Raw genomic sequence first — 11,636 nt, 5'->3', positions numbered from 1 at the left:
TATCTAGATAATTAGTTCATACCTTAGAGCAGGGAGATACAGGGTAGATTATTAAAACTAATATCTTGATAATTAGTTCATACCACAGAGTTGGGAGATACAGGGTAGATTATTAAAACTAATATCTTGATGATTAGTTCATACCACAGAGTAGGGAGATACAGGGTTGATTATTAAAACTAATATCTAGATAATTAGTTCATACCACAGAGTAGGGAGATACAGGGTAGATTATTAAAACTAATATCTTGATGATTAGTTCATACCACAGAGTAGAGAGATACAGGGTAGATTATTAAAACTAATATCTTTATAATTAGTTCATACCACTGAGTAGGGAGATACAGGGTAGATTATGAAAACTCTAATATCTTTATAATTAGTTCATACCACAGAGTAGGGAGATACAGGGTAGATTATTAAAACTATTATCTTGATAATTAGTTCATACCACAGAGTTGTGAGATACAGGGTAGATTTTTGAAATACATTAGTTTTAAAAATATGAATTAATGTTTTTTGTGTAAGGTTTTATTTTTTTAAAGGGCGATTTTTTTAGGGGGGAGGAAGTATAACTCCCCAAAAAATGTTGAAACCGTCCCTGGACCTAAAAGAAGCTTCACTGTAAAGGAATTAGCGAAATCCTTAACTAAACACAGATAGACATAGACATCATTTTACTTTTTTATGTACAATGAATGCATTCTATAACTAATTAATTTTAAAGAATATGCATATGTTTCCAAATATGTATAATATATTTGAAAAAGACTAATGGCTTTATTAGCACGTACACCAAATTTAGCCTATCTATTTTACATCTCTCTGTAATTGAAAACATATTTTATGGATGCAGAAACAAACCAATAATGGGCAAATTCCCTTTAATCGCAACTGAACCTCCTCTCACTCATGCTTTGGATAGAGGATTCTGAATACCGGGAATAAAGTATAACCAACAAGCGAAATAAATCTAAAATAATATTTGGGAAGCAAACGGAGAGGTCGTCAATTTTACAATGTGTTGCAACCCAACGACAGCTGAAAAAACACTTATAGGTTTCATGACTTTTTCCTAATTAATTTCATTGTTAGTATAAGATTCTTCAATACCTACTTTAAGTTTGCTTTTTCTTCTTTACAATTTAAATGATTTTTTCCCCTTGTATAATAGTTTCTGTTTATCCATTTTATTAATAAATTGTCAGTTTTTATTGCTTTGCTCTGACTGTTGGTCTGTCCTTCTTTTGACTGTTTTTTTATAACTATTATTTATATTATAGGTACATATTATATAATGTATTTATATGAACGATTTGTGCGAGAATACCATCTGATGTTGTAACTCAGGTGCTAGAAGGTGTAAAAATGTGGTAGAGTACCACTAATCGGTGTATGGGATGCTACCAACCAATATTCAAATAAGTAGGTTCTAATTATTATTAGAGTGTTGCTTTGCAAGGAAGATTGAAGTTAGTCATGGGGGATATTATTCAATATGAACGTCAAATTTTGAGTAAATTAATAAAATTTTAAATCGCAAACAAGAAGCAAAGTTATTCATTAAACACTTCATAAATCTTTAAAAAATTATGTTTTAAAACATTCTAAATTGGCGAATAAACAAGAAAGATATTGTTCATTTCCTTAACACAGATGGATTGAAGATAATAATCAAGAACATATTCAAATCATAGATATAGGTAAAACAAACGACTTCATGTGTCAGTCTTGGAGGTTAATTCAATTTCAAACCTATAAGATAAATTAACAATCTGATTTTTTGTCTGCTAAAAACTCAAAAATAGCTATTTTCTTAAATATTCCCTTTTTGCAAAGTGGTGGAATAACAATGAAATTCAGCGCAAAATAGGCCTCTAGGCCCACTGGCTATGTTTGTCCTCTAGATACCTTAATACATCTAATTTATTTTTGTTTTCTCTATGGTTCGACAAATTTCAATGGTTGTTTTTCGGCCAAGTGCATGTTTTATGCTAGCATTTAGATAAAGATACTTTTCAACTGAAAAATATACACCACACTGTAAAAATGTTGGATTGTTGGATGCTAGGGACACGACAGTCCTGCAGGGTTAGGGCCAACCGCAGGATTTAGAACCCAAACTACCCCCTCAATTATTTTCAACCTGTTTACAAAAATAAGAGGAGGGAGGTTGATTTTTCCTATTTTTCTAAATGAAATAATTTATATTGAAGGTGTTGCCTCCATGTTGAACTGTGTTGAGGCTGGTGCTGACGTTGTCGATGTGGCTGTCGACAGTATGAGTGGTATGACTTCATAGCCTAGCATGGGAGCTTTTGTTGCTTCTCTACAGGTATCATAAGTATTTTCTCTAAAACAGGTATAAATATTGTTACTGTGCACAGTAATTATTATTACTGTAGACAGTATGAGCGGTATGACTTCACTAAAAAAAACACCTAAAAACTTTCTATTTTCAAATTTTTATCATCGATCTAAAAAACTAGATTTGGAATTATGAGATAAAAATTTAATTCATGTTTTTCTAGGAGCAAAGCAACTTTACAATATAGTCATATAGACGTGTCAGTCACTTGTTTTGTTGGTAATTTCGCAATTTTATTTTCTATTTTATTTTTTATGTTAATTTCTAAATGAGATTATTCATCTTGTAGATCAATAAAAATCAGTTCTTATATCTTTTGCTGTACTGTAAGACATTTTGGTCCTTTTTTTACGGGGGCGGGGGGAGGGATAGGGCGTTATTATATTTATAACTAGCGGCTTGGCCAATATAGAACTCAATGGGGGGTTCATTTCTAATTTTAAGCTACCCTGTAAAGGAGAACCATATGGGTTCAGCAACTAGCGATATTTTTCGGTACACACACAGAGACTTTTTTATAAGGATTGACATTGAAAATTAGTAATGATTCAAAGTTTTATAAATGTTGAGCTAATTATTTTGCGAATTTTTGCCCATGAAAAAAACATCTTCTCTTAAATTTAAAAGCATCTTTTTATAATTAGATTTGGATATTATTATCCTTGTTATCAAGACGAGGGGGGTGGGGAGTAGGGAGATATTTATATTTCTAATTGGCATCCATAATTAGTAATGATTCCAAGTTTGATAAATTCACCAAATATGATGTTTCCTGAGACTGATAAATATCAACAATTTAATTCTGCCCAGGGCCACATTTTGATACGGCGTTCATTCTTTTTGGCAAAAGATTTTTATTTGGTATTCTCTCTTTTTTTTACAAACTAGCGGCTACGCCCATAGCGTCTAGGGACTCTGAAGGACAAAGAGGGGCTGGAGAAATAGCCTAAAACTATCACATAACCTATACGAAGCTTACCTAAACCAGAGAACCCAATCGATTCAGTAGTTATTGAGATATTAAGCTTCAGACAAAAAATCTTTACTACATTATATAATTGGAAAAAGCTGCGGGTTGCTGAGGCTGACAGTGAGGCTTATTGGGTAGCTGAGAAAGCCGCGCGCGGCTGACGGATGGCTGAATTGAAGTTTGCTGATTGTTGCTTATAAGGTGGCTTCAAAAGTCACACGCTGATTTATGAGGCTTCTACATATAAGCCGCGGCTGAAGATGGCTGTGGCTCGGGAACCTTAGTTTTTTCCTCCATGCATTTGACATGTGTAGATTTTTATATCATTACTAAATTACACTTTACCTTTTTGATGTAAATTATTGTTATTTTGCTGCGCATCTAGTTCCTAATGTTCGTGTTTAAAGGGTAGAGAGGGGTTAAAAAACTCTAAAACAAGCACAAGTTAAAATAAGTTAAAAAAGTTTCAAAATGAAACATTCTAAAACCTTCCCTTGCCCCATGTGGAACTTCCCAAAAATGGAGAATTCAATCAAATTAGTACTTTGTGAGATCTCAAAGTACAAACAACAAACCTTACTATTTTAAATAATGTGATTCAAAACTTTGCTAATGTGATGATTTGAATTCTTAGTTGATTTAATTAAACACCTTATAATATTGCTGGTTTATATTGACTAAGCCCAACTTTAATTGGGATTTGTTTGAATGCAGGAATATCTTAAGTGGCAAAACTATTTTACAAGAATGAAATGTTGGTATGTTGATAAGGATAGCGGTCTGTAGTACACTGAGTTCGCCCTTTCTTCTTTATTGCTTAAATAACTTTAAAGCACTGGAAAGCGTCATGTGTGACGTCATGAAAATACGTCTATAAATGAGGGATGAGATTAGAAGTAAGAAAGGAAAATCCCAAAAAAAGAAATGGATTTCGACGTATTTTTATGACGTCACACATGACACTTTCCAGCGCTTCACAACCTTTTTCTAGCAAGGCCAATCAACAAGTATTTAACTCTATAAGTTTTCATTTTCGTATTCGGGGTCTATAGAATTCTTGAGAAATATATACTTTTCTTTAAAATGAGTGTTGGGGGTTCTTTGTATATAACAAGTGGCTGCGCCTTACTTATTTATATGATAAGATAAAACCAAAAAGCTATAATACCATATTTTCAGAAAGTTTTGCTTATTGTGAACGTATTGATCCTTGTTATAATTATAATGCAGTGCGTGGTTGAAAAAAAGGGTTTTTATTTATGTGTGATTTCCGTAAGTGCTTATTATTTTAGATATAAAAATTTGATAACGTTTAATTGTAATATAATTATGGCTTTTGGGAACTTTAATAGGACACTTTAGTTTTTTTTTCAGGCGTTTGTAGCAATTATAATCTTATTAAACTGAAAAAATATCTAAAAGCTTAAAATCCCTTTGGCTATTTTATTTAATGTTTATTATTTTTATAATGAGTTGAATTAGTTTTATTTTTCTAAATGCAAAGATATTCTATATTTTGTATGACAAGCAATTTTTTTGGTTAATATGACTTTTCTTCCTATTATATAAAATTGTAAAGTTTTTTGTCTGAATCTCAATAACTACTGAAATGATTGGTTTCTTTATTTTAGATAACCTTCAAATATGTCCCGTAATGGTTTTAGGCTATTTCATTTCCAGATTTAAGTCTTCGGATAGTTTTGAGCTATTTTTTAGACTCTTTCTGACCCTTTGAATACAGAGCTTCTAAATAATAGGAGCGCAGCCGCTAGTTAGTAATATTTTACTAACCACTGATCTGATTGAGTTGTCCATTTTAACAGAGAAGCTTTTCATAGGTTAAAGGATGGTTTTAGGCTATATTATTCTAAAAATTTTAATGCACCCTCCAAATAAACACTTGGGGCGCATCCTATATTTTACTGTATAGGTTGAGACATATAAATGATTCAATTATTTTCTAAGCTGTTTAGACAATTGGATATTCTATCAATTTCGCAGAGGGTTCAAAAGCAACAGTTTGAAATATTAACAATCAGGGTTCAAAGGGATAAGACAATGGCCGATAAATTGATGTACATCCGCAATGATTATACACAAAATTACCCCATTTGAAACGTTTGCACACCCAACACCCAGAAATTTTAAAGGCTCTAGTATAAAATTGTCAAATAATCAAGTATTCCTGAAGTACTGCTGATTAATTCTTTGCGTAATTGGTTGAACACCGGCAATTGTTTCATTATAGTTTCTTTGTATGTGGTCCAAATTGGAATACTCCCTTCGACCCTATTTAGATAGGGTTAAAGGTATAGGTCAAAGGGAATTGAAATAATCCACTAGTATTTAAGAAAATAACTTAAAATCATCACAGGACCAGGATGTATAATCCTTGAAGCAGGGCCTACTTCGTTTAGTGGTTACCGTGATCTTAAGCTTCAGACGGACAGACAGACGGTAAGACGAAAAGCAACAGACAACGTTCTCTTTGTATAGATTTAATTCGTTGGTAAGAATAGCTAAAAGTCAGTTTGAAGTATTTTGCACATTTTATTTTGAGATGATTAATTAATCTCCTATTGACCCATTCTTTGATCCCTGATGCTTTTTTCTATCAACATGAGTAATGTACAGTTATTTATGTTGTATGGGGCTACTCAATAAATAACTTTAGCGTTCAAAGAACATTCTAATTATTTTCGAAATTGGAATAATCGAAGCATGCTTCAATTTTTGAGGTCTTCTTCTAAATTTCTACAATAATTCTTACCTCCCTATCAAAGCTGTTAGCATTGTATTGATAAGGATGTTCTAGAATATGGTAAAGAAGTGACCCCCCCCCCCCCGAAACAAAAATTAGATTTTGCTAAATGACCCTCTCCCCCCAAAAAAATCTTGGACGAACTTGTCGGTCGATTTGTAATTTGAATGGTTAATGTCGATTTAAAGTTTTCAAAATTAGGTTCATCTTTTAAGCAATAGACAGAAACTTAGATATCCTACCTCTTTCATGTAAGGAAACTACGTGAACATTTACAATCCGCTATTAAAAATGTTTAATCTTGTTTGTTTATTATGAAGTTGTATGTAATTAAGCATGATTATTTAATGGATAAAATTCAGTTAGGTTAATAGTGTTGTGGGGATTGGTTAATGGCAGTCAAATTTAAGTTCTATGCTATTAAATTGACAATTCTAGTCTACTGGAAGGGGAAGGGGGTTGACTGGACCCCTCACCACCTTATAGACGAAGCTTCTAGAGGCTCTATCCTTTCAAAAATTCGTTTTGCCAAACAAAATAATGTTATTCAATTGACTATTATACCGACAAGGACAGTTATGTCCAAAGGTCAGGCAACAATAACAAGCTAATTCATAAAATAAACTTTTATAAACTTAGAGAATATTAGGCAATATTTAGATTTGAGATGTTACCCTTTAAATAATTGAGATAAATTGTAGAGTAGCAACACTTAAAAAATATAAAAATCTATGTATTTTTGGACTAAACAAACCGTCAATAAATATTCACTAAAAATCACGAAACCTTGTAAGCTAAAATACCTTTTCGTTGTGAGATATGGATGGACGGACATACCCAGGTTATAAGGTAGCTGCCCTTCTAAAAAAGTCATGGAAACCAAGTGGATTTATTTATACTTGAATATTACACCAGATTATCATGTACTATAATAAAGTGAAACTTATAGCTAGCTAACATAACGAACCCTCCCCCCTCCCCAATGTACCCCCTTTACCCAATCCCCTACTCACCTACTTGATGAACGAACTGACCAATAAATGATGTCCATGTTAGCAACCTAAATTGACGACAATTTTTTCCCTTGTCATAATATCCACGTATATTCTATATCCATTGGAGGGCCGTATAGAAGCACATCTAATGAGATATTTACGTGTAAAACACGATTATTCAGACCAAAATTTAAATCTACATTCGTAATGGATATACAATACGTGGATATATTGACAGGGAAAATTTTTCATAAATTTAGGTTGCTAATGTGGACCTCATTTATTGGTCAGTTTCTTTATCAAGTATGAGGGGAGGGAATGGGAAAAGGGGTGGATGGAGGGTATTGTTTTTTTTTAGCCAACTGAGAGAATCACTTTATTAAGGTATATAAAAATTTGATGCAACATCCAAGTGATTACATATCGATTACCAGGTATCCCTGAAAATTAACCAGTAAAATGATGACAAAATATATAGCAGCTACGCTGATAAACAAAATCTTAAATTAAGGAATAAAATATAATAAATTTTTAGTTCAGCCCACCATATCCTACTTAACAATTGAAATTTACACAGTTGCATGTAAATTATATGAATTAAAAGAATTATATGCCATTTTACAGCATGAAGATAATTTGTTTAGGCAGTTACACAGACACACAACACTCTTTTCAACAATTAAAGCACAAATAACAAAATGGGTGTAGTATGTACGTGGATATTATGACAGGGGAGAAATTGTCGTTAATTTAGCTTGCTATCATGGAAATCATTTATTGGTCAGTTTGTGCATACAGTACGAGGGAAAGTGATGGGGTAGAAGGAGTGGATCGTTATTTCAGCCCGCTGCGATTTTCCCTTAATTAGAAAACATGAATATCTGTTGTAACATCCAAGTAATAATATCCACTTGAATGTTGCTTTTTACGGCGGGGGGGGGGGGGGAGGGGAGGGATCAAGAGGTAGAAATCACGAATAAAGGAATAATAGTAAAAGGCAAGGATGTAGATAATGATAATTTGATGTATCTATCACGTAAGATAAATTAAATTACATCATATAGGAATCAAAATTATTTGTGGAATTTTTTAAATATTGATACTTTGTACTACCTAATCAAGACAAAAACTATAGGGAACAGTATAATTTATTTTTTTCTTTCCTGATAAAGCGTGGCACATAAGAGAGTAGAAGAGGGGTGTGGGAAAATACTGCCTTCCCATCAACCCCCCCCCCCCTCCCCAGTGCACGCCAGTTGGACTATATTCAATAAAAAAAAACTCAAAAATGTATGACTATAAAAACTTTTATTCCCAAACAACTTAAAGTTAATTTTGGACTCTCTTGCCTATCCTTTGATCACCTCTCATAATTGTCTGGTCATGTGTTGCTGTGTATACACTTTTTAATGTAATTACGAATGTAAGAGTGACCATTAAAAGTTTTTTTTAAGTATCATAACTTTCAAGTATTTGAATTCAGGGATCTAAAGGGATAAGATAAGTGCCGATAAATTGATATACTATAAATCCCTAATAATGATACCCAACATTTCCTCTTCTTTAGAATACAATTAGTGGTTAAAATGTTGGGACACTCAACTAAATTAACCAACTAATCAAAATTCAATAAAAGTCCCCAAAGTTGTTAAACCAACGAACAAGAATAGTTATTTCTCGCATCGTATTATAAACAGCTTTCTGCGGATATAGAATGTACAATTATAAGATTAAAACCAGTTTTTTTAGCCCGTGCCTTCGGCTCTTTTGATTATACATTTCTATATTCGTAGAAAGCTGGATATAATACGATGCTAGACATAGTTTTTTCGTATGAATGAGAACCGGTTCCTATCCACCGGATTCGAATTATAAAACTTTGTGGACAAGTCGGTATAATGTCAACCATTATCACATTTAATAAATGTCATTTTGTCAGGAATCTAAAGGGAATAAGAGAATGGCCGATACATTTATAAACTTTCCCAATGATGATTAACAAAATTACCCCTTCTGAAGATTACAAAGTCCTAAAGTTTGGTAAGCCAACGAATAAGGAAACGTTATTATAAAACTTTGTAGACTAGTGTAATTAACTTAAAATTATTAAATATTTCTTTAGAACTCACCCTGTATGACTTACCCGCATATTTTTACACATATCCCATTATAAAATACATACACTTTCAAGTTTAAGCATGTTATTAAAGTTTTTCCCCGCTTTAAAATTTTAGAATGACTTTAAATTGGTTCTTAACTTTTTTGGATGCTTAAAATATTACAAAGATTATAATGATGTATTTTTAAGAATTTTTAAAGCAGCATAATTTGGTGACTGTTATTATTTAATTACAGAATTTGATGTTTGAAATAATTCTCATAAATTTTAAATGGACCCTTTTTTTAGAACAACGTAATAATTTTGTTTAAAAGTCTACATATGTAACTATGTTTTGAATAAGATTAAATGCATTTTGTTTTATATAGACGTAGCTAAAATAAGCCGCCTATTAGTCCTGGGAATAGCCATTCTAAAAATATAGTAAATAGGAAAGAAATAGCTAAAAATATAGGGCGCTAGTTGTTATCTTACACAATAGAACTTAACTGTTACAGGAAAAATCATGTAAAGTTTTAAATCAAATGGATGATTCTGACATGCTTAAAATAAGAGCTCCCTGTCGCGGAGCTATGTATCATGTAGGTGGGCAATGGATATAAATATACGAGGATAAAATGACAGGTGATAATTTTTCGTCAATTGAGCTTGCTGATATGACCCTCATTATTTGTTCAGTTTGTTCATCCAGTAGGAGGGGAGGGGATTGAGGTATATCAGGTGAATGGAGGGAATCATTATTTTAGCCAGCTACGTGTATTACTTTATCAGAGTACATGAAAATCTGGTGTAACATCCAAGTAATAATATATCGATTAGGTGGGGATTGGGCGTATGCAAACCATCGCAAAATTTATAGGAAACTGTGCAATTTGTTGTAAATACGGAAGCTGGTAAAAAGTTGCAGCAAAACAATTATTGAATTTTACAAAAACGTGATTCAATTTTTGGAAGGTTGTAAAAAGCTTACTGTTAATTATATTTCAATCTCTCCTTTCTTAACAGTGCAGCTACTCTATGAATAAAATATGTACATTCTTCCATCAATTCATCCAGTAATCAAAACAAAATAAATTAATCTCAAAATTTTCCTTTTTTCTCTCAATATAATGGACTAAATAAATGGATATACAATATGTAGGGATATTATGACAGAGGAAAATTTACATCAATTTAGTTTGCTCACATGGGCATCACATTGGTCAGTTCCATACAGTAGGAGGGGATGGGATGGGGTAAAGGGTGGTTTAGCTAGCTACAAGTTTTACTTTATGAGAGTACATGACAAACTGGTGTAAGATTCAAATAATAATAAATTCATAATAAACAAAACTGTTTTTTAAAAAAATGTACATATATTCCACTTTTTAAAAAAAGTTAGTTTATTCTTAGCTTTTTCATATAAAATTTTGTTACCTCTTCGCTGTTTATGGAAGTGATTATTCTTGTATTTTTCTTGTTAATAAGCTAATTTGTTTTTCAATTACCTGTTATACAATATGTGTCACAAAAAAAGAGTTAATATTTTAAAATGAATGAAATTTTTAGTTTGAATTTTAGTTGGGGGGGGGGGGTGGAGGGGCATTGGACTGTAAACTACTCCAGTGCCCAAAGTTTTATAATAATGTTGCTTTATTCATTTGCTTAAAATCTTTATGTACTTTTATTAAATATTGACTAGTTAGTCCAAACTTACAGTATCTTAACTTACAAACTATAATGCTAATCTACAGAATTTAGCTGTAATAATTGGGTATTGCATTAATTTATCGTCCATTGTCTATCCCCTAAGATCTCAGAAAAATAAAGCAATGAACGATAAATTGTTGAACACACTCCCAATTAATGTAAACAAAATTTCTGTAGTTTTATATTATCACACAAAAAATTATCAAAGCTTGATTTTGAAAACGAAATTTCTTACAGTATTACTCCTTGAATCAAAATTAATTACCTACCTACTAAAACTAAAAGAAAAAAACCAAAATATTTTTTTAAAATTATATTTATTTACAATTAATGACAAATATAAAAACTTTATCATAAAACTTCTCAGGTCTCCAACCTAAATAATCTAGTAGGATAAAAGGAAGTCTATGTCTCTACCCAACATAGAATAAAGACTATAGAACAAGGGTTGCAAAAATAAATTTAAAAATAAATATTTGGCAAAATTTTAACAGATTTAAAATTCTGCCAAACCAAACCTGAAATCTTTAATTTCAGAATAATGAATTGTCTTATAAACTTTAATTTATTTTTTTAAGACATTAAAATTAAGAGGTTTAAAATGATTGAAACATGAAAACAACCCCTCCATCTCATAAATTCTTGTAATTATTCCTAAAAGAAAGGGATGGGTGGGCTGGGAAAGCAAAATCTATAGAACCTTATACGTTTGTGGTAAAATTGAAACTAACGTA

The sequence above is a fragment of the Acartia tonsa genome, chromosome 2, assembly GCF_053477335.1.
Source record: "Acartia tonsa isolate MP-2025a chromosome 2, ASM5347733v1, whole genome shotgun sequence".
Taxonomy (NCBI): domain Eukaryota; kingdom Metazoa; phylum Arthropoda; class Copepoda; order Calanoida; family Acartiidae; genus Acartia; species Acartia tonsa.
This window is presented reverse-complemented; position numbering follows the sequence as displayed.